A 23,392-nucleotide genomic window follows, 5' to 3' on the forward strand; every position below is an offset into this window, starting at 1 on the left:
CCAGAGTCATCTGTACTGCATTGCATACATGGTAGGACTTAGGATATCTTGTATTTTTTACTTTTGTTGTATTTTTGAAATTCGGCATTGTATTTGGTAATGTTATGAAAGCTCTAAAGTTTATAATATTTTGTACATATTAAATAACATGGAGATTTTCTGGATACATATGAATCATTATGGACTGTATTATGGAACTGTTTAATGATTGTAAAAGTCTATTGACTTTACTAAGAAATAGAGACTGTGAAATATTTGAGATTTTGATATTATCATATTAAACTGTTTTCAATAGGTTTGGAAGGATAGTTTGTCCGAAATATAGATAGCACCTTGCTAAATTTTTATTACCAATCTTGAAACACTGATTTTATCAAAGTATGAAAATAGTATCAGTATGATATGAATATTACATAAAAGACTTCTTAAAATCAAATTGAACTCAGGAAATGAAATAATCATGGACTAGGTGTTCTGGCACGCCGTGTAGCATGCCTTGCTCGGTTATTCTGTAGACGGGTGAGGGGTGTTACACCACACATTCATATGTCAGTGCTAGTGTGATGTGTTCTACTGCTATCCAGTGTGTACAAATGGACTATGATGTGCTAGTAACAAGTCCATTAGGTCAGGAGGTTAGGGTCAACAGAATCTATAGAGACTGTCCTTTGGTGATCCAAGGACATGTTTTTCTGTCAGATTTGATTGAAATGCCCTTCAGAGATTATGATATTATCTTGGGCATGGATTGGTTAGCTAGGCATCATGCAATGATTGACTGTAAACTGAAGACATTCACTTTTGGTCTCCCTCTGTACGGTGATGTGGTAATACATGGGGAGAGGCATTTACTGCCATCAAATATCATTTCAGCTGCACTGACAAGAAAAATGATTAGGAAGGGGTGTGAGGCGTACTTGGCACATGTGATAGATACCCAAGTGGGTAGTCTAGCATTGAGGGACATCCCCACAGTATGTGACTTTCTGGATGTGTTCCCTAATGAATTGTCAGGATTACCTCCGGAAAGAGAGGTGTAGTTTGAGATTGATATTATGCCTGGTGTGGACCCAGTTTCCATAACACCATATAGAATGGCACCAACAGAACTAAAAGATTTGAAAGTGCAGTTGCAAGAGCTACTTGACAAGGGCTTTATCCACCCTAGTGTGTTACCTTAGGGAGCGCCAGTGTTGTTTGTAAAGAAGAAGGATGGCACTCTCCAGTTATTCATTGACTATCGGCAGTTGAATAAGGTGACAATAAAGAATGGATATCCATTTTCCCGCATTGATGACTTGTTTGATCAGTTGAGGGGTGCAGCTGTGTTCTTCAAAATTGACCTGAGATCAGGTTATTCTCAGTTGAAAGCATAAGAGCAGAGTATTTCTAAAACTGCTTTCAGAACCCGCTATGGCCATTATGAGTTCTTGGTCATGCTAACTAATGCTCCGACTGCTTTTATGGATCTGATGACCACTATCTTCATACCATACCTCGATCAGTTTGTAGTGGTGTTTGTAGATGATATATCAGTTTATTCGAGGAGTGCAGAAGAGCATGATAGACATCTGCGCATTGTACTGCAAACTTTGAGGGAGAAACAGCTATACGCCAAATTATTGAAATGTGAATTTTGACTAAAGGAGATATCCTTTTTGGGGCACATAGTATTAACAGAAGGTATTAAGGTAGATCCTAGCAAGATAGAAGCTGTCCTTAATTGGAAGCCACCCAGAAATATCACTGAGATTCGCAGTTTTTTGGGGTTAGCTGGATATTACCGTCGTTTTGTGAAAGGGTTTTCCATGTTGGCATCTCCATTGACCAAGCTTCTTAGGAAAGAAGTGAAATTTCAGTGGAACAGAAAAAGGCCAGCAAAGTTTTAATGAATTGAAGAGGTGTTTGACTGAAGCTCCAGTCCTGACTTTACCTACACTGGGTAAAGAATATACAGTTTATAGTGATGCTTCTCACAATGGGTTAGGCTGTGTACTGATGTAAGATCGGAATGTTATTGCTTATGCATCACGCCAGCTAAAGCTGCATGAGAGGAACTATCCGACACATGATTTGGAGCTTGCAGCTATAGTGTTTGCTCTTAAGATCTGGAGACACTATTTGTATGGGGAGAAGTGTTGCATCTACACAGATCATAAGAGTTTGAAGTAATTGGACACCCAGAAAGAGTTGAATTTGAGACAGAGAAGATGGTTAGAGTTGATAAAAGATTATGATTGTCTGATAAACTATCAGCCAGGGAAAGCTAATGTTGTGGCTGACACCTTAAGTCGCAAGACTATGGCAAGTCTATGGGTTACTCCTGTAACATCCTCACTTTAGCTAGTCCATACAGTTTACTGTTCAAGCGAGCAATGTTAGTCTGGGCAGCTAGAATGTTTGAAATTATAAATAGACTAGAGTGAGAAGTTATAAATAAATCAAATAATGCTCATAAAAATCAAGGAAAATTTTTAGGAACGAAATACACTAAGGTTAAACGAACCGAAACCCTAGTGATGAGTAACCCGAAGGGGAAGTGACGGTGAAGGCCGTTAACAACCCTAGACCAGAGGAAAACTTCATGAAATAATTTTTGGGACCTTAGGGAAGGATTATTGGGGTTCCAATGACAATAAAGTGTTAATAAAACACAAGGAAAATTTAATCAATCGGTACACATATTTTTGGCCCGTTAAGCCAAACGGAGGGCATTTTGATCATTTCGTCTTCAGATATGATTTTTGACCAACTTGTCCATTTATGTAAATAAATTATATGACATAAAATAAGAATAAATATTGTTAAAAATTTAATTGAAATTAAGTAGATAAGAAAAGAAAAGAAAATGAAAAGAAAATGAAAAGAAAATGGGATTTATTACTTCATGCTTATGTAAGCATGAGGTAATTAAAATGCATGGCCAATCAAAATAAAGAAACATAATTAAAATACATTAAAATATAGAAAAGGAGGCAGAATTCTAGAAAAAATAGCAGCCATCCTCATCTTCTTCAAAACGTCCCTCAAGCCTCTCCCTCACTCCTCCATAGCCAAGCTCACCAAAAGCTTGCTTTCCCTAGTTTTCTTCCAACAAAAACCCTAAATGTTAACACAAAAGCTTGCTCTTTCATCTTAGTAAAACTTTTGGGAGCAAAAAGAAATCAAAAGGAAGAGTTCTTGCAAGCTTTGGATTAGCTCCATTAGAGGTTAGTGACTAAATTTGATCTTTCTCTTTCCATTCATGTTGGAGGAGTGAAAATAAGTGTAAATTTAGAAAGAAACTTAACAAACATCATGTGTATGCCCATCCCAAAATTTCAGCAGCCTTGAACTTGGTTGAGTTTTGTAGATTTATGAGAATTAAAACGATATTGTGGCTGCCTTTAACACTGATATATTATTTAGGATAATGAAAGGAAGGTAAATGCATGATTGGAGATATTAGGGTTAGGGTTTAAGCATAAACTTGAGACCTTGATCTTGTAATGGTGAAAATAAGTTTTAATGGTCAATTATTAACCATTTGGCTATGTGTGAATAAAAAATGAAGTGGTTTGTGTAGTGGGAATTGAGGTTAGTGTGGCTGCCCTTGGTGACCTACAGGACTGGGCATGAGTCCAGCAGGTTTGGGCAGCAATAACTGGAGTTGTACAGGTTCAATTAGTGCAAGACCAATTGAACATGAAACTATATACATAATGGCACAACTTTGGTGAAGAAATAATACCTAGAAAACCAAAATAAGTTAACCTAAAGATTACCCTAATACGGGTGACCTGCAATCTGCCTGGGTAAAATGACAAAATGAATAGTATTTAGTCATTTGGTCATAACTCAGTGTAGAAAGGTCCAATTGACTTGAAATTTTACCAGCAATAAGCTGAGATATAGACCTACAACTTTCATGAAGAAACCTAACCCAAATTATGACCATAACATATTCAAAAAGTGACCTGCAGTCATTGCTCAAAATATTGTAGATTTGGTTAGTCCAGAAAAACTTATAAAATTTGTAATCCGGCCAGTTGTGGTTTTTGGGCCATAACTTGAGCTACAAAACTCCAAATGGAATTTAAAAAAAGAAATGTAACTACACAAAATAAGGAACAACTTTCATATTAACCATTTTGTCAAATTCCTACTGTAAAAATGACTAATGGAACAGTAAACACAGAGCTTGAAATCTAAAAATTTTGAACAATTAATATTAAGCTTAGAAATGGTATTGGCAACCAATACCAACAATTTTATAATGCAAAATGTGATATGTTGGGAGTATTAAAATCAATGTACTTATTGTCCATGTAAAAGTCAACATTTTTGTTGACTAATGAATTGAATAGTAACACCAAAACTTGAATTTTAAGAATTGTATAATTTAAGAGTGTAACATGCCCTAGTACACCTAGCAAGATTGGTTTGGATAGGTTGGCATCCCAATAGGGTTCTGTTAGCAGTACTGCATATGGCTTCATACCATTCTGTGTTTTATGGCCTCACGTGCCATTCTGTGACATAATAGCCTTTGGCTATGTTGATTAAGTTGTTATACTCGTGTTCTATCCCTGATAATTATTACAGCTTATTAGCTATTCTGTTGCACACCGGGAGACACAATGTGACCAATGGTGTGATGGTCTGAGGTACTTAGTACCCAGTGCTAGTTTACCCTTTTATCCAGTCCAGTCGACTAGTAGGGTTTACTCGGGCAATGATAATAAATCTTACCAAATTGTAATCGAATAATACTACAATAAATATCAGAAATTAAGTCTACCAAAAATGTAAACATACATTCTGCATACTTACTTTATTTTAGTTATTTTATTTTATATTGTCATCACTAAGCAGAATTGCTTAGTGCATCGCTTTTTCCACGCGTAGGTACTGGAGACATAGCTGAGGAGCCCAGCAGACATCAAACCGGGTGAACTTTCAGAGCTACATACTGAGTCTAGAGTCACCTCACATCTGTAGTGCACTTGGTAGGACATTAGGACTTTGGGTGGCATTTTGTATTTTGCATTTTGTATTAGTTTTGGATTATAACTATAAACTCTCGAAATTATTTGATAATGGAAATCTATGAAATTTCATGTTATTAAAATTTTCTATATATTATGTTGAAAAATGAAATGTTGAGAAATATACATGAATGTGATTTGAATAGTGATGTGAACAAAAATATTGAAAATAGTGTGTAAATTTAGAGATTAGGTTGAGATGTGTGTATATTGGAGTTCTGGATTGAAAACTACATTGGAAGTGTCTTTTAAACAGGTCAGAAGAACTGTTTTTTCAATTTACAGCTGGCACTCTACCGGATTTTCATTAAAATTTGTGGAAAATTCAAATCAATTAAAAATTATAAATAAATAAGTAAAAAGGGTAAATTGAATTGAAATATGATTTGGTACTCTGGCACACTGTGTGGCATATCTTGCTCAGCTACACTGTAGACGGGTAAGGGGTGTCACATTTAATGGTATCAAAGCATCGGTTTAGACGTTTCTGGGCCTAGATAGAGTGCATACCATTGCATTGCATTACATTTGTAAGTGTTGAGGTGACACTGATGCAGATTTATTTGTTTTCTTATTTTGATTAGGATATGGATCCTGCTTCTCAAAGAGCAGTTGATGAAGAGGTGGAGAGTCGTGCTCCACCAAGAGCTGAATCTGGGGGCAGGGGGAGAATCTGCTCCACCAGCAGAGGCACCTGCCCAACCTCAGTTTGCACTATTTCAACAAATGATCGAGTTTTACTGGCAACTGATGGGGGCAATTCTACCACCACAACCACAGCTACAACCTCCACCAGCACCACAGAAGTCCCATTTAGAGAAACTATGAAAACATGGGGCCGTGGATTTCTTCGGAAAGAAGGAGGATGACCCTATGACAGCGAAAAACTAGTTGGATAGAACAATCAGAGTGCTGAAATAGCTTCATTGCACCCCCGAGCAGAATCTGGAGGGTGCTGTATCCCTACTTCAAGATGATGCATACCAATGGTGGGACACAGTAACCAGTGAGATACAACCAGATCAGATCACCTGGGATTACTTCCTAACAGAGTTCAGGAAAAAGTATGCCAGTAAGGTGTATTTAGAAGAGAGAAGAAGAGAATTTATCAGTCTGAGACAGAGGCAACTATCAGTGGTAGAGTATGAGCGAGAATTCATCAGACTGAGCAGGTATGGGAGGGAGATAGTCCCTACAGAGGCAGAAAGGTCTAGAAGGTTCGAAGAAGGGCTCAATGACAATTCAAAGTCATGATAACAGCATTGGAGATCACAAATTTTGCCAAATTAGTAAATGCTGCATCGAAAGTAGAAAGGGTCCGAATAAATGAGCAAACTAGAAGGGAAAGACAGCAAAAGAGGGGCCCAGGTCAATCCAGTTCATTCTCCAATCCCAGTAAGAAGAGTAAAGGTCCTCCTGCTTAGGGTTCAGGACAACCACAAGGTCAGGGTCAGTCCCAGGGGCCCAGACCAGTCCACACCTAGGAGAGGCCAGTCCACACCATCAGTGGGCAGCTCTCCAGGGACGGTGTTTAGGGGACCAGCCCCAGCATCTTCTGCCTGTCCATACTGCCAAAAGTGGCACAAGGGGGACTGTTGACGAGTGACTGGTGCATGCTTACGGTGTGGACCTACAAAACATCAGATCAAGAATTGTCCGAAGAGGACTACTACAGCTGCTCTGACACAAGCTGACAGACCTACTCCTGCACCACAAAAAGGTAGGAAGCCCAGTAAATCTGAGGCAGCTGGTCCATCACTGAGGCCTGCATCAGAGTCAGCTGAGAAGCCAGAGGCTAGAGTACCTGCCAGAGCCTATGCCATCAGAGCTCAGGAGGAGCAAGATGCCCCAGACGTCATCAGGAGTACATTTTCTCTCTACAACACTTCTGTGCATGCATTGGTGGATCCAGGATCCACTCATTCATACATCTGCATCAAACTACCCGTAGAGAGGGGAGTTTCAGTAGAAGAGAGTGATCAAGACATTCTGGTCACAAATCCACTAGGCCACAGTGTGGTAGTGAATAAAGTGTACAAAGGTTGCCCATAGAGGATTCAGGGGTATGAATTCTCAGCAGACCTAATTGAGTTGCCCTTCCATGAGTTTGATGTGATTTTGGGAATGGACTGGTTGTCACGTCATCAGACAATAGTTGATTGCAAATTGAAGAGGATTTCTCTAAAAACTTCTGAGGGCAATGAGATTTCTGTTGTGGGTGAAAGGACAGATTTCCTGTCTAATGTTATCTCAGCTACAGTTGCAAGAAGATTGATGAGAAAAGGCTATGAAGCTTACCTAGCACACGTGGTTGATATTAGGCTGGCTAAGCTGAATTTGTGTGATATACCCACAATAAGAGACTTTCCAGATGTGTTTCCTAAAGAATTGCCTGGTTTAACACCAGAAAGTGAAATTGAGTTTGCTATTGAGGTAATGCCGGGTACAGCATTAATTTCTATTGCTCCTTATAGGATGGCACCCACTAAATTGAGAGAGCTGAAAATTTAGTTACAAGAGTTGCTTGATAAGGGGTTTATACGCCCCAGTGTGTCACCATAGGGAGCTCCGGTGCTGTTTGTGAAGAAGAAGGATGGAACCTTGTTATTGTGTATTGATTACCGGCAGTTGAACAAGGTAACTGTGAAGAATAAATATCCGTTGCCTAGAATTGACGATCTGTTTGATCAGTTGAAGGGAGCCGGTGTATTTTCAAAAATTGATCTCAGATCAGGGTATCATCAGTTGAGGGTAAAGAATGCAGATGTGTCAAAAATTGCATTAAGAACCCGGTATGGGCATTATGAATTTCTAATGATGCCATTTGGGTTAACAAACGCACCAGCAGCATTTATGGACCTTATGAATCGTATCTTTCATCCATATTTAGATCGGTTTGTAGTGGTCTTTATTGATGATATCTGGTGTATTCCAATTCCAGGGAAGAACATGATGAACATTTGAGGATTGTTCTGCAAACCCTGTGAGAAAAGAAGCTGTATGCTAAGTTGTCCAAGTGTGACTTCTAGATGAGTGAAATCTCCTTTCTTGGACACATAGTATCAGCTGAGGGGATTAGAGTGGATCCCAAAAAGATAGATGCAGTGATGGAATGGAAGCCTCGCAGAAATACAACTGAGGTCAGAAGTTTCTTAGGGCTAGCTGGGTATTATAGAAGATTTGTGAAGGGGTTCTCTCTTATAGCTGCTCTAATGACCAAGTTATTGCATAAGAATGTGAAATTTGGCTGGAACGATAAGTGCCAAGCCAGTTTTGAGAGGTTGAAAGCTATGTTGACAGAAGCACCAGTGTTAACACAGCTAGTGTCAGGAAAAGACTTTGTGGTCTACAATGATGCCTCACATAATGGGCTAGGGTGTGTATTGATACAAGAGGGAAAAGTGGTCACTTATGCTTCCAGGCAGTTAAGGCCACATGAACAGAACTATCTTACTCATGACTTGGAGTTAGCAGCAATTATCTTCGCACTGAAGATATGGAGGCATTATTTATATGGTGAAAAATGTTATATCTATACAAACCACAAGAGTTTAAAATATTTGCCAACCCAGAAGGAGCTCAATCTTAGACAGAGGTGATGGATTGAGTTCCTAAAGGACTATGATTGTGTGATAGATTATCATCCTGGGAAGGCAAATGTAGTTGCTGATGCCTTAAGTAGAAAATCCATCACAGCTTTAAGATCACTAATTGCCCGTCTGTCCTTAGCTCAAAATGGAGCTATTTTGGCTGAGTTACAAGTGAGGCCATACCTGCTACAGCAGATACAAGATGGGCAAAAGGCCGATGATAAATTTATGGCTATTGTGGGTAAAATTCCAGAGGGGAAGGAAACTGATTATGAGGTGAAAGCAGATGGGTGTTTGTATTATAGAGGAAGAGTGTGTGTACCAGATGATGGGGAACTAAAAACTAGTATTCTGAAAGAAACACACACTAGTGTTTATGCTATACACCCGGGAAACACAAAAATGTATAATGATTTGAAGCCTCATTATTGGTGGCCTGGTATGAAGAAGGATATAGCTGACTATGTGACTAAGTGTTTAACATGTCAGCAAGTTAAAGCAGAATATCAAGTTCCATCAGGATTGCTACAGCTTATAAGCGTACCTGAATGGAAATGGGACCGGGTCACTATGGATTTTGTTAGTGATCTACCTCTCACCCAGAAGAAGCATGATGCAGTATGGGTGATAGTGGACAGATTGACAAAGTCAGCACATTTTCTGCCAGTTAGGACTAACTACTCACTGAAGAAACTAGCAAAATTGTATATCAGTGAGATAGTTAGATTGCATGGAATCCCACTTTCCATCATATTTGACCGAGACCCAAGGTTTACATCGAGATTTTGGAAAAAGCTGCAAAAAGCCTTGGGCACACAACTCTGTTTTAGCACGGCTTTTCATCCTTAAATAGATGGACAGTCAGAACGAGTAATCCAGGTAAACCTAGAACCTAATTGAATTTTCACAATTTACAAATTGAAATGATAGTAACAATGTGAATTATGCAATAGATCCTGGAGGATATGCTGAGGAGTTGTGTCATTGAGTTCGAGGGGAGTTGGGATAGATATCTCCCACTGGCAGAATTTGCATATAATAATAGCTACCAAGCTAGCATTCAAATGGCTCCATATGAAGCACTGTATGGGAGGAAGTGTAGAACCCCAGTATGTTGGACTGAATTGGGCGAAGATAAACTGGTAAGACCAGACCTGGTAAAATAGACTGAGGAGAAAGTGAAAATAATCAAAGCAAATTTGAAGGTTATGTTAGATAGATAGAAATCTTATGCCGACATGAAGAGAAAAGAGATAGAGTATGCAGTTGGCAACAAAGTGTTTCTCAAAGTCTCACCGTGGAAGAAAGTACTGCGGTTTGGAAGAAAGGGTAAGTTAAGCCCTAGGTTCATTGGCCCATATGAAGTCATTGAACGTGTGGGACCAGTGGCCTATCGGCTAGCTTTACCACCAGAACTGGATAAAATCCATAATGTATTTCATGTTTCTATGCTAAGAAGATATTGCTCAGACCCTTCACATGTCATCTCCATGGAAGAGATTGAAATCCAACCGGACTTAACATATACAGAAGAGCCTATACGGATCCTAGCTCAGGAAGTGAAGGAACTGAGAAATAAACAAATTCCACTGGTGAAAGTGCTTTGGAGGCACCACAACACTGAAGAGGCAACTTGGGAAAGTGAAGAGACGATGAGGCAACAGTTTCCTCAACTTTTTGCATCAGGTAAATTTTGAGGACAAAATTTTTATTAAAGGGGAAGAGTTGTAACATCCTCACTTTAGCTAGTCCATACAGTCTACTGTTCAGGCGACCAATGTCAGTCTCGGCAGCTAGAATGTTTGAAATTATAAATAGACTAGAGTGAGGAGTTATAAATAAACCAAATAATGCTCATAAAAATCAAGGAAAATTTTTAGGAACGAAATACACTAAGGTCAAACGAGCCGAAACCCTAGTGATGAGTAACCCGAAGGGGAAGTGACGGTGAAGGCTGTTAGCAACCCTAGACCCGAGAAAAACTTCATGAAATAATTTTTGGGACCTCAGGGAAGGATTATTAGGGTTCTAATGACAATAAAATGTTAAGAAAACACAAGGAAAATTTAATCAATCGGTACACATAATTTTGGCCCGTTAAGCCAAACGGAGGGCATTTTGGTCATTTTGTCTTCAGAGATGAATTTTGACCAACTTGTCTATTTATGTAAATAAATTATATGACAAAAAATATGAATAAATATTGTTAAAAATTTAATTGAAATTAAGTAGACAAGAAAAGAAAAGAAAATGGGATTTATTACTTCATGCTTATGTAAGCATGAGGTAATTAAAATGCATGGCCAATCAAAATAAAGAAACATAATTAAAATACACTAAAATAGAGAAAAGGAGGCAGAATTCTAGAAAAAACAGCAGCCATCCTCATCTTCTTCGAAACGTCCCTCAAGCCTCTCCCTCACTCCTCCATTGCTAAGCTCACCAAAAGCTTGCTTTCCCTAGTTTTCTTCTAACAAAAACCCTAAGTGTTAACACAAAAGCTTTCTCTTTCATCTTAGTAAAGCTTTTGGGAGCAAAAAGAAATCAAAAGGAAGAGTTCTTGCAAGCTTTGGATTAGCTCCATTAGAGGTTAGTGACTAAATTTGATCTTTCTCTTTCCATTCATGTTGGAGGAGTGAAAATAAGTGTAAATTTATAAAGAAACTTAACAAACATCATGTGTATCCATCCCAAAATTTTGGCAGCCTTGAACTTGGCTGAGTTGTAGATTTATGAGAATTAAAATGATATTGTGGCTGCTTTAACACTAATATGTTATTTAGGATAATGAAAGGAAGGTAAATGCATGATTGGAGATATTAGGGTTAGGGTTTAAGCATGAACTTGAGACCTTGATCATGTAATGGTGAAAGTAAGTTTTAATGGTCAATTATTGACCATTTTTCTGTGTGTGAATCAGAAATAAAGTGGTTTGTGTAGTGGGCATTGAGGTTAGCGTGGCTGCCCTTGGTGACCTGCAGTACTAGGCATGAGTCCAGCAAGTTTGGGCAGCAATAACTGGAGTTGTAAAGGTTCAATTGGTGCAAGGACAATTTAACATGAAACTAGACACATAATGGCACAACTTTGGTGAAGAAACCATGCCTAGAAAACCAAATCAAGTTGACCTAAATATTACCCTAATCCGGGTGACCTGCAATCTGCCTGGGTAAAATGACCAAATAAACAGTGTTTAGTCATTTGGTCATAACTCAGTGTAGAAAGGTCCAATTGACCTAAAATTTTACCAGAAACAAGCTGAGATATAGAACTACAACTTTCATGAAGAAACCTAACCCAAATTATGAACATAACATATTCAAAAAGTGACCTGAAGTCACTCCTCAAAATACTATAGATTTGGTCAGTCCAGAAAATCTGGAAAATTTATAATCCGGCCAGTTGTGGTTTTTGGGCCATAACTTGTGCTACAAAACTCCAAATTGAGTGATTCAAAAAAATAAATGTAACTAGACAAAATAAGGAACAACTTTCATGTTGACCACTTTGCCAAATTCCTACTGCAAAAATGACTAATGGAATAGTAAACACAAAGCTTGAAATCTGAAAATTTTGAACAATTAACATTAAGCTTAGAAATGGTATTGGCAACCAATACCAATAATTTTAGAATGCAAAATGTGGTATGTTAGGAGTATTAAAACCAATGTACCTATTGTCCATGTAAAAGTCAACATTTTTGTTGACTAATGAATTGAATAGTAACACCTAAACTTGAATTTCAAGAATTGTATAATTTAATAGTGTAACATGCCCTAGTACACCTAGCAAGATTGGTTTGGATAGGTTAGCATGCCAATAGGGTTCTGTTAGCAGTACTGCATATGGCTTCATGCCATTCTATGTTTTATGGCCTCACGTGCCATTCTGTGATATAATAGCCTTTGGCTATGTTGATTGAGTTGTTATACTCGGGTTTTATCCCTAATAATTATTATAGCTTATTAGCTGTTCTGTTGCACACTGGGAGACACAATGTGATCCATAGTGTGATGGTCTGAGGTACTTAGTACCCAATACCAGTTTGCCCGTTTATCCAGTCCAGTCGACTAGTAGGAGTTACTCAGGCAATGATAATATATCTTACCAAATCGTAATCGAATAATACTGCAATAAATATCAGAAATTAAGTCTACCAAAAATGTAAACATACATTCTGCATACTTACTTTATTTTAGTTATTTTATTTTATATTATCACCACTAAATAGAATTGATTAGCGCGTCGCTTTTGCCACGCGCAGGTACTGGATACATAGCTGGGGAGCCCAGCAGACATCAGACCGGGTGAACTTTCAGAGCTGCATACTAAGTCTAGAGTCACCTCACATCTGCAGTGCACTTGGTAGGACATTAGGACTTTGGGTAGCATTTTGTTTTTTGCATTTTGTATTAGTTTTGGATTGTAACTATAAACTCTTGAAATTATTTTATAATGTAAATATATGAAATTTCATGTTATTGAAATTTTGAGAAATATACATGAAAGTGATTTGAATAGTGATGTGAACAAAAATATAGAAAAGAGTGTGTAAATTTGGAGATTGAGTTAAGATGTGTGTGTATTGGAGTTCTAGATTGAAAACTATATTGGAAGTGTCTTTTAAACAGGTTCAGAAAAACTGTTTTTCCAATTTACAGCCGACACTCTACCGGATTTTCATTAAAATTTACGAAAAATTCAAATCAATAAAAAATTGTAAATAAATAAGTAAAAAGGGTAAATTGAATTGAAATATGATTTGGTGCTTCGGCACACTGTGTGGCATATCTTGCTCGGCTACACTGTCACACCCTACTCCTCTGTAAGATGTAACATGATCCCGTAGTACACCTAATGAATTACCGTACTTCGCCTACCGATAACCCATTAGATATACTACAAGGGATTTTAAAACAATTTCGTGCAATTTAAATCATCGATTAAAATCTGGTGTTATAAAATTTTTTTCAAAATTTCGGCAAAGTGCCGGCTGTATTTTGAGAAAACAGTTCTTCAATCCTGCAAAAGAAAAATGCTCCCAATATGTTTTCTCAAATACAACTTCAGTAACTTCAATTCAATTCACAATTCAATTCTCAATACACAATCAATTCATTTTCAAACTAATCCCATCATAAAGAAATATCTCATTCATTTCAAGACTCAAAATTTATATTACAAACTATTCAGATAATTGAAATCCCAAATTTACATTTACAATAATTTACATTTGATTACATACCAAAATATTTTACAAGAGTTTTATATACAACTGCTCAAATAATTTACATACATATTATTACATGCTTACATCAAAACCTATGTACATGGGTATACCTATGATATACCTGGAGCTTATCCGAATATATCTTCAACGAAATTTACTTACTGCTCTATGCTCTTCTTACTCATGACAAGATACAAAGCTATCTTGAGTGGTGAACTCGATGGTGCACAACTATAATTTAAAACATAGTACAATATACATTGACAAATTTTACATAAATAATTTGAGAATCGAATCGATCAAATTTCACAACTCAAAATACTCATTGCCAATAATGTAAATCATTTGTATAAATGACTTGGAGCACAAAATTCAATTTATCATATCTTGACTATCCATTTAAGTAATTCCAACAAAATCAATTATACATAAAACCATAATTAAAATCACCATTCCTTACCATTCAAAAGCCATTCTGTATCTCAAAAATCATTATGTATCTCAAATATCATATTGTATCTCAAAAGTCATTATGTATCTCAAAAATCATATTGTATCTCAAAAGTCATTATGTATCTCAAAAATCAATCTTTATCTCACTAACTATGCAAGACTAATCCGAAAGGGCCATATTCGATGTGATTCTAACTCCCTATGGTCGGGGAGGTCGAATCTGATTCTAACTCCCTATGGTCGTGGAGGTAGAATCATCGTGCACTGATACCATCACAATAATGAATCTTCCGCAGGGCCATAACGATAAAATAAACTTAGATCTAACCTCAAATCAGAGGAAAATCTAAGCCTGTGCACGTACCATGGTAATCAAAACACAACTCACTCCATTGTCTTCTCAACAAATGAGAGAGACGGGTAATAACCTAGTCAAGCATCTATAGTGAGATATAAAACAATATCACAATCCATTTAGTGAGCATAAATCACAATATAATTCGATTCAAAGTCAATTCTAATATCCAATAATTTTTTTATGCTCATCACAATTCAAATCATAAATTTGCATTTTTCCATGAAAATTACCATCACAATTCAAAACATGTTCTATCACAATTTTCCAAAACATATTTTGTTCAATCCATAACAATGCTTAATACTTGTGGAAATACCATTTCACAAAGCTAAAATCATACATACTATAGCAATTTCAATAATAATTGAATTAAATCCAATGCCTGTTAAACATAGTTCATAAGAAAATATGTCATTTAATCATATAAAATATTCAGAACAAAATCAGTTAAAACTAGTTGTGCACAAACACAATTTAAAATAATAATGTATAATAGTCATAATTCATTTCAATTGAAAAATTCAAAAGAAATAGCCGTTGTGCACAAATACAATTTAAAACAATAACATACAATTAATCATATGAAATATTATTCAGAGCAAAATCAGTTGAAAACTAGTTGTGCACAAACCTCTGATGATTGTCTCCCTGATCTGGACTCAGTGTTTCCTTCCCTTTTTTGCTGAGTCCTTGTTAACTGAGAAACACAATTTGAAGTGTTTCAGTGCTAAATTAAACTGTCTCTATCGATGGTGTTTGGTAAATAATGCACTGAACTCAATTATTCACTTAATCACCTAATATACCAACCCTCATTGCGTTTTAGGTAAATTAGGTCTTAGTGTCGTTAATATGTTACATTCGATAGGGTTTTAGGTTTGGTACGTTTTACCAAAGTCATTTCCTTGCTTAGTGCATTTTAATGCAAATTGCTGGATTCCGGGACACTGGTTTGACCTAGCCGGACGATCTAGTTCCCTCAGTTTTCGGGTCTCGGTCGAAACTACAAACTTGTAGATCTAGGTCTTATTGCACGCAGGGCAAAATTTCAGGTCAATCCGAGTTAAGTAGACCAAGTTATGGTCATTATACTATTGCTGGTCAAATGGTACCATTTTAGGTCAATTTTAGGTCAATTTGGTCAACTCTGGTTCGGCCAGTTTTTGGACCCGAATTTGTGCAAGTTGTTTGACTTGCTTATGATCATTTCTGGCTTTGGTGTCTTCATAAGACTTGTAGGTATGGGTCTTAACTATTCTTGGTCAAAAGTTCAGGTCAATTGTACCTGGTTTGAGTGAGTTATGGCCTAAACACTCACTGCTACCCAATTGGTCATTTTTCAGGTCCTAATTGCACCTAATCCGAATTGGTCATTTTCTTAGGTCACCTTGCAAGCAGAATTTTGGTATGTTTTCTCAATGAAAGTTGGCACATTTTGTGCCTAGTTTCACCTCCAATTGGTCTCATACCAATTGAGGTTACACATTTAAGGTTATAGGCTAAAATGTACACTGCCCTTGATTACTTTGCTTAACACACATCAACTACACACATTTACTTTGCAATTTGTTTACTTCCCTACCAATCTGTTTTGGTACATTAACCACAGTATAATCTACTTTACATTGACATTATTTTGGGCAGATTACCATTACCCTCAACACACCAAATATAATTCACATTTACAATATCTCAATACCATTACATACACACCTAAACACCACTAATTCTCACATACACTTTACACAATAATTTCATACACATATCCTTCATTCCTTAATGCCACAATTCTGCCAACACTCCCATGAATATACACATTTATTCAAGTGTCCCCAAGGCTGCCGAAATTGTCCTTCAACACCACATTGCCCTACAATCCATCAATTCTCATCCAAGTGCCAAAATCACCATGTATATGTGAAACAATTCATTAGGATATTAATTTACCATGATCAACATTATTTCTCATCAACTATATGCATAATAAATCATCAAATGTGTGACCCCATGGCTGTCCAAAAATGGCTATCTCAATAACTATTTAAACTTCAAAATTTCCTTCACAAAACTAACACCCATAACATAAACATAAAGTTTAACAAGAAAATTCTCAAAAATGCAAACTTACCTTTAATTGTAACTTGCTAAACCTTCACCAAACTTCTCAAAATTGGTATCAATATCTTCCTTGTGATGTGTAGACCATTTTTTGTGAAGGAACTTAAAGGATTGGAGTTGAAATGGAGAGAGGAAATCAAGCTTTACACAACACGTCCATGGAGGTTTCAAGGTTCTTCATTTCGGCAAGTTGAATGCAAATGAGGAAGATGAATTATTCAGCTGCATTTTAAGTGTACACATGTCCCACTATGTATTTAATTAATCCCCTTAGTGGTCTACTAAAAAAATTATATCATATAATAAGCCAAATGTGCATTTATTCCACATTAACCCATGATTTTCCACTATTTATTTTAGGTACCACCAATTTAATTTTTCATTTCATTTTCTAAGTGTAATATTATTTATTTTTAATGGACATTTATGTCAAAAGACACTTCGGGATGTCAAATGACCATAATGCCCCTGTTCGGGTTACGTTCCCGATTTTTCAGAATAATCGTATTTTGTCTGCTTTTCGATTTCTCACTTTTCTTTGTACTAATTATTTAATTTTTCTTTGATCTTTCTAATGATATTTATTCTTCAACAAGGGTCTATTTAAGTCCTAAAAATGTTTTCCGTGGTTCCCGCAAATCTGTAGCTAGTCAACAGTGCACGCCGTGACTTCCCGGTGCGGTCACCCATCGCTAGGTTTCCCGGCTCGCTTAACTTGATCACATTTCTTTGCTATTATTTTTCCTTTGTTTTTCTTGTATTTTCTTTTCTTGTATTTCATTATTTTATGTCTCCTCTCTCATATTGAAGTGTAGTTCTTGGCATCCTAGCTGTCCGGACAACACTGGTCACCGGAGCAGTAGAATGCACTACCGAACTTTGGGGTGTTACATACACTGTAGATGGGTAAGGGGTGTCACAACTCCTTTGTCTATGGTACATGAGTTGAGATCATTACATGCCAGCTTAGAGATTAATGATGAGGGGCAGACAACAGTTGCATAGCATGTACAACCAGTGTTGATTGATCAGATAAGAATGGCTGCTCAGAATGATCAGAAGTATCGGAAGCTATTAGAAAAAGTCGGAATGGGCAAGAAACCAGAATTCTTAGTAAGAGATGACGGTCTTCTGCTTCACCAGGGCAGAATGTGCGTTCCTAATAACGTTGACTTGAAACAGATCATTTTGAAGGAAGCACATGAGTCTCCTTTTGCTATGCACCCTGGTGGCACAAAAATGTATAGAGGGCTAAAGGAGCATTACTAGTGGATGGGTATGAAAAGAGATGTGGTAGAATTTGTTTCCAAATGCCTAACTTGTCAACAAGTAAAGGCAGAGCATGAAGTACCCGCTAGGGTGTTACATCCACTACCAATACCGGAATGGAAATGGGAGAGAATAACGATGGATTTTGTGATGGGACTTCCGAGGACACAAAAGAGTCATGATGCAGTATGAGCCATTATTGACAGACTGACCAAGTATGCTCATTTTCTACCAGTCCGGATGGACTACAGTTTAGAAAGATTGGCCAAGTTGTACATTAATGAGATAGTAAAACTGCATGGAGTGCCAGTATCCTTCATATCTGATAGAGATCTTAGGTTCACTTATAGATTCTGGGGTAGTCTTCAAAGAGCTCTAGGAACTAGATTGAACTTCAGTACGGTATTCCACCCACAGACAGATGGCTAGTCTAAAAGGGTAATTTAGATCTTGGAGGACATGCTACGGGCTTATGTGATTGAATTTGAGGGCAGTTGGGACATACACTTGCCTTTGATTGAGTTTGCTTACAACAACAGCTACCAATCAAGCATTGGGATGCCTCCATATGAAGCTTTGTATGGTAGAAAATGCAAAACTCCCCTGTGTTGGGATGAAGTAGGTGAAAGGAAGATGATTGGGCCTGAAATTGTTCAGCAAACTGAAGAGAAGATCAGGTTGATCAGAGATCGACTTAAAACTGCATCAAACCGTCAAAAGTCTTATATTGATTTAAAGAGAAGGGATATTGAGTATGCAGTGGGTGACAAAGTATTCCTCAAGGTTTCCCCTTAGAAGAAGATTATGAGATTCGGTAGAAAGGGGAAACTGAGTGCTCGTTTGATCGGGCCATATGAGGTTCTGGAGAGAGTGGGTCCTTTGGCATATTGTTTGGCACTACCTCCAGAGTTAGAGAAGATACATAACGTCTTCCATGTGTCTATGTTGAGGAGGTATCGATCAGACCCATCTCATGTATTACCAGTAGAAGAGATTGAAGTGAATCCAGACCTCACATATAAGGAAGAACCCATAGAGATTCTGGCTTATGAGGTGAAGCAGCTACGGAACAAGCAGATACTATTAGTGAAAGTGCTGTGGAACCATCATTCAGGCCAGGAGACTACTTGGGAATGAGAGGAGGACATGAGGAGACAGCACCCACAGCTGTTCAAAAATTGATACCAGGTAAAATTTCGAGACGAAATTTATTTTAAGGGGGGGGGGGGGGAGGGAGAATTGTAACACCCCTATTTGTATAGCCTGGTATATTTCACTATTCCGGTGATCGGTATTGGTCAGAAAAATTAAGGGGATTAGAACCACATCTAAGACAACTAAATAAGCCCTGAATACAAATAATTAGTAATTATCATTTGGTTAAGTATAAATAAGAAAAACAGAACACAAGAAGTTAAATAAGCCGAGAGTTACAGCGATGGGTGACCTTCTCGGGAAGGACTACGAGGTCGATTTAAACTCGAATTTAGAACTGTAAAATGTGACGCCGTGGTCCTTAGGACTATTGCGAACACAGTGGAAAAGAGAAAATCATGAAAAAGAATTGTTAAGCCAATCAAATAATTAGGTCAGGGATCCAAAAGAAATATTGAATTATTTGCAAACCGGATTGAATTGGCGAGGGACAATTTGCTCAATTGACCCCTGGAGCTGACTCCTGACCTGACTATTAAATAAAATCAGAGAAAAGAAAATTTTGAAATCAGGAATTAAATTAAAGAACTAATGGAAAGATAAATAAATAAAAAAAAAAAGAAAAAGTTGAAAAAGTAAAAAGGTTTATTGCATCATGCATGACATCATGCATGATGCAATAAACTTAATAATTGAAAATTTGAAAATTCATTGGATAATTGTGGATTAAAGTAGATTAAAAATTCAAAAAAGAAAAGAAAAAAAAATAAAACAAAAGTCTTCTTCTCTATATTGCCGGCTCACTTCTCCCTCACCCTTTCCTTCACTAAACCTCCATGAAAGCTCATTTGTGAGCTTGAAGAAATCTAATTTCAGCCATAGAAATTGCAAGCTCCTTAATTAAACCTTGTTTGGGCAACTAGAAAGGAAGATTGATCAAGAAATTTTGAAAGAAAAGTGAAGGATTGGGTGGTTGAATTTCAAAGAGAAAGGTTAGTAAGCTAAACTTTGTAGTTGTAGTTTAATTATGGTGTTTATAGTTAAATAAACTTAGAAATTATGAAAAATGGAAAAGAAAACAATTGTTGGAGGACTATATGTGAATTTCGGCCAGCCTATGTAGGGGAATGATTTGCATGAGTTTGATTGAATTAAACATGTTAGAAAGCTTGAATGAGTTAAGAAAGTATGTTTATATGCTTTGAATTAGTAAAATGTAACAAAATTAGTGAGTTAGGATTTTCGACCTAGGGTTTTGGGAGACAAAATTTTGAGAATTAGTCAAATGGTGTGTTTGAGCTTGTTTGAGCTGAAAAATGGTCATGTATGACCAATTGTGGTATGTTGGAAGTGTTGGAATCAAATGGAAATTCGGATTGGTTATGGACATTCTGTAGGCAGTAGGACTAAGGTCCCTTTCAGGGACTAAAACTGAAAAATTACCAACCCAATTGGTGTGAGGCTAATTGGGAATGAAACCATACACAAAATGACACATTTTTCATTAAGGAATCATGCCCAGAAAGTGACCATAGGATAGTTAACAAATTGATCAAATCCGGAAATAGGTGTTCTGCCCTGTACAAAAATGACCAAATGAACAGTTTTTGTTCATTTGGCCATAACTTGGGCTAGGTAGGTCCAAATGACCTTAAAGTTTACCAGATGAAAGCTGAGACATAAACCTACAACTTCCATGAAGAACACAAACCCAAATTATGTCCTTAACCAAGTCATTTAGCCACCCAAAATTAATGACCTAAAACTGCCAGAACCAGTTTTGGTGCCCAGAAAATCTAGGTTAGACCAATCTGGCCAGCCATTTTCAAATGGCTATAACTTGAGCTAAAAAAACTCCAAATGGAGTGATTTAAAAAGGAAAATAAAGTTAAGACAATAAGGAACAATTTCTATGGAGAAAACTTAGCCAAATTCTAACAGCAACATGACCAATGGAACAGTGCAAAATAGGTCACCAAAACTGAAAATTTGAAAGTTTGCCTAAAAGACTTAAGTTTTGAGAAAATGACCAAAACCAATAAGTTAGGTAACCAAAATGTAGTATGTGGGTATAATTGGATTTCCCATACCTTTTAAGCATAAGAAAGTCAATATTTTAACTTGAATAGTACCATGAATAGTAACCTCAACATGAAAATTTTCAAGAATATAAGTTTAAGCATATTGGGGCTAGAATTAAACATATATGAATTAATTATTGGAATTATTGTGAGGCAAAGATACTGAGACACTATAAATTTTGTATTTCTGCTGAAAAAGACCCGGAAGGTCTAAGAGACTAAGTCAAGGCCTAGAGGTGACTCACATCAGGTTTGTGCACAATAAACCCTATTTAATCATTTTCTCATTGAAAATTTGATTTAGTATGCACTATGAAATTTCTGTGTTAATTATGAGTTTAAGAACTTTTATGTTGCCACTTTGTGAATGAAAATGTGACTTTGGAAATTAATTTGATTTTGCATGCAATATTTGAATAAATTGTTTTAAATTGATTTCTGATTCACACTTAGCATGACAGTGCCTTATTATGCCTCCTCCATTTATTGGGTTGAGATCGATTATTTTTCTCCCTCTCTGGTTTACCAGTTGAGGTTGTAGATCGAATGAGTACTCATTAGCTAGCTAGCCACCTCCCTCATTGATTTTGATTAGTGAGGTTGTAGATTACTTTGTCGTGGTGTGCAACGCGGCATTGATCAGAAATTTTGTGTCATGGCTTAAGTTGTGTATGGATTGGCAACACTATGTTTATTAAATTATTTGACTAAAATTGTGTTATAATGAGTTTTGATAATTTATGAAATGTGATTGTGAAATATTCAAACTGTGATTTATCAATGAATGTTTTAAATACTGCATTTTGAATTTTTTTATTGTGCACCACTGAGTATTTTTATACTCAGCGATAGCTTATTTTGTTGTCGCAGATAAGAGCAAGGAAAAAGCAGCAGGGTGAGCTGCTGAATTGATAAGGACTTCACGAATCTTTTTGTACGGGCATTTGTTTATGCCCTTGTAGTTATTTGATGTAAATATTGTAATGTCATATGTATTAATGTAAAGTTGAGCAGTTGTACAGTAAATTATAATAATGTTATTTTGGATTTTCTTTTTATAAATTAAGATTTGTATTTGTAAATTAAGTATTATATGCAATGTGAATGAATTTCTGAAGTATTTTGAGATGACAACTTTGGTTGAATTATGGACTTCAATTGATTTGTGTTGACTTGAGTCATTTTGGTGGTTGGGAGTTGTTGAAACAATTATTAGAAGTGTTTTTATAGGTTTTTGAGGAACAGTTTTCTCAAAATGCAAACGGCACTCTGCCGAAATTTTTCCAAAATTTGCGGACAAATAAAATTGGACAAAAATTTTTACTAGTTTTGAAACTTCAATTAAATGTTTTTAATTCCTACCAAAATGCTCACCACATCCAAAAAGTAAAAAAAATTGTTTTAAAATCCCTTGTAGGGTACTTAATGAGTTATTGGTAGGTGAAGTTTGGTAGTTCATTAGGTATTCTACAGGATCATGTTATGCCTTACAGAAGGATCATGTCCTTCTTCATACCAGGCCACCAATAATGAAACTTCAGATCATGATACATTTTTGTACTCTCTGGGTGCATAGCATAAACACTGGTGTGTGCCTCTTTTAGAATACTGGCTTTCAATTCCCCATCATCTGGTACACACACTCTTCCTTTGTAGTACAGACGCCCATCTGATTTCACCTCATAGTCAGTTGCCTTCCCTTCTGAGATTTTGCTCATAATAGTCATTAACTTCTCATCTACCTTCTGCCCATCTAAAATCTGCTGTAGCAGGTTTGGCCTCACTTGCAACTCAGCCAAAATAACTCCATCTCGAGCCAAGGATAGTCGGGCATCCAATGATCTCAAAGCTGTAATGGATTTTTTGCTCAAAGCATTAGTAACTGCATTTGCCTTCCCAGAATGGTAGTCAATCACACAATCATAGTTCTTTAGGAACTCAATCCATCGCTTCTTTCTAAGGTTGAGCTCCTTTTGGGTTGGCAAATATTTCAGACTTTTGTGGTCTGTGTAAATGTAGCACTTTTCACCATACAAGTAATGCCTCTATATCTTCAGTGCGAAGATAATTGCTGCAAGTTCTAGATCATGGGTAGGGTAATTCTGTTCACG

This window comes from Hevea brasiliensis, chromosome 3 (genome assembly GCF_030052815.1).
Source record: "Hevea brasiliensis isolate MT/VB/25A 57/8 chromosome 3, ASM3005281v1, whole genome shotgun sequence".
NCBI classification, from domain to species: Eukaryota; Viridiplantae; Streptophyta; class Magnoliopsida; order Malpighiales; family Euphorbiaceae; genus Hevea; species Hevea brasiliensis.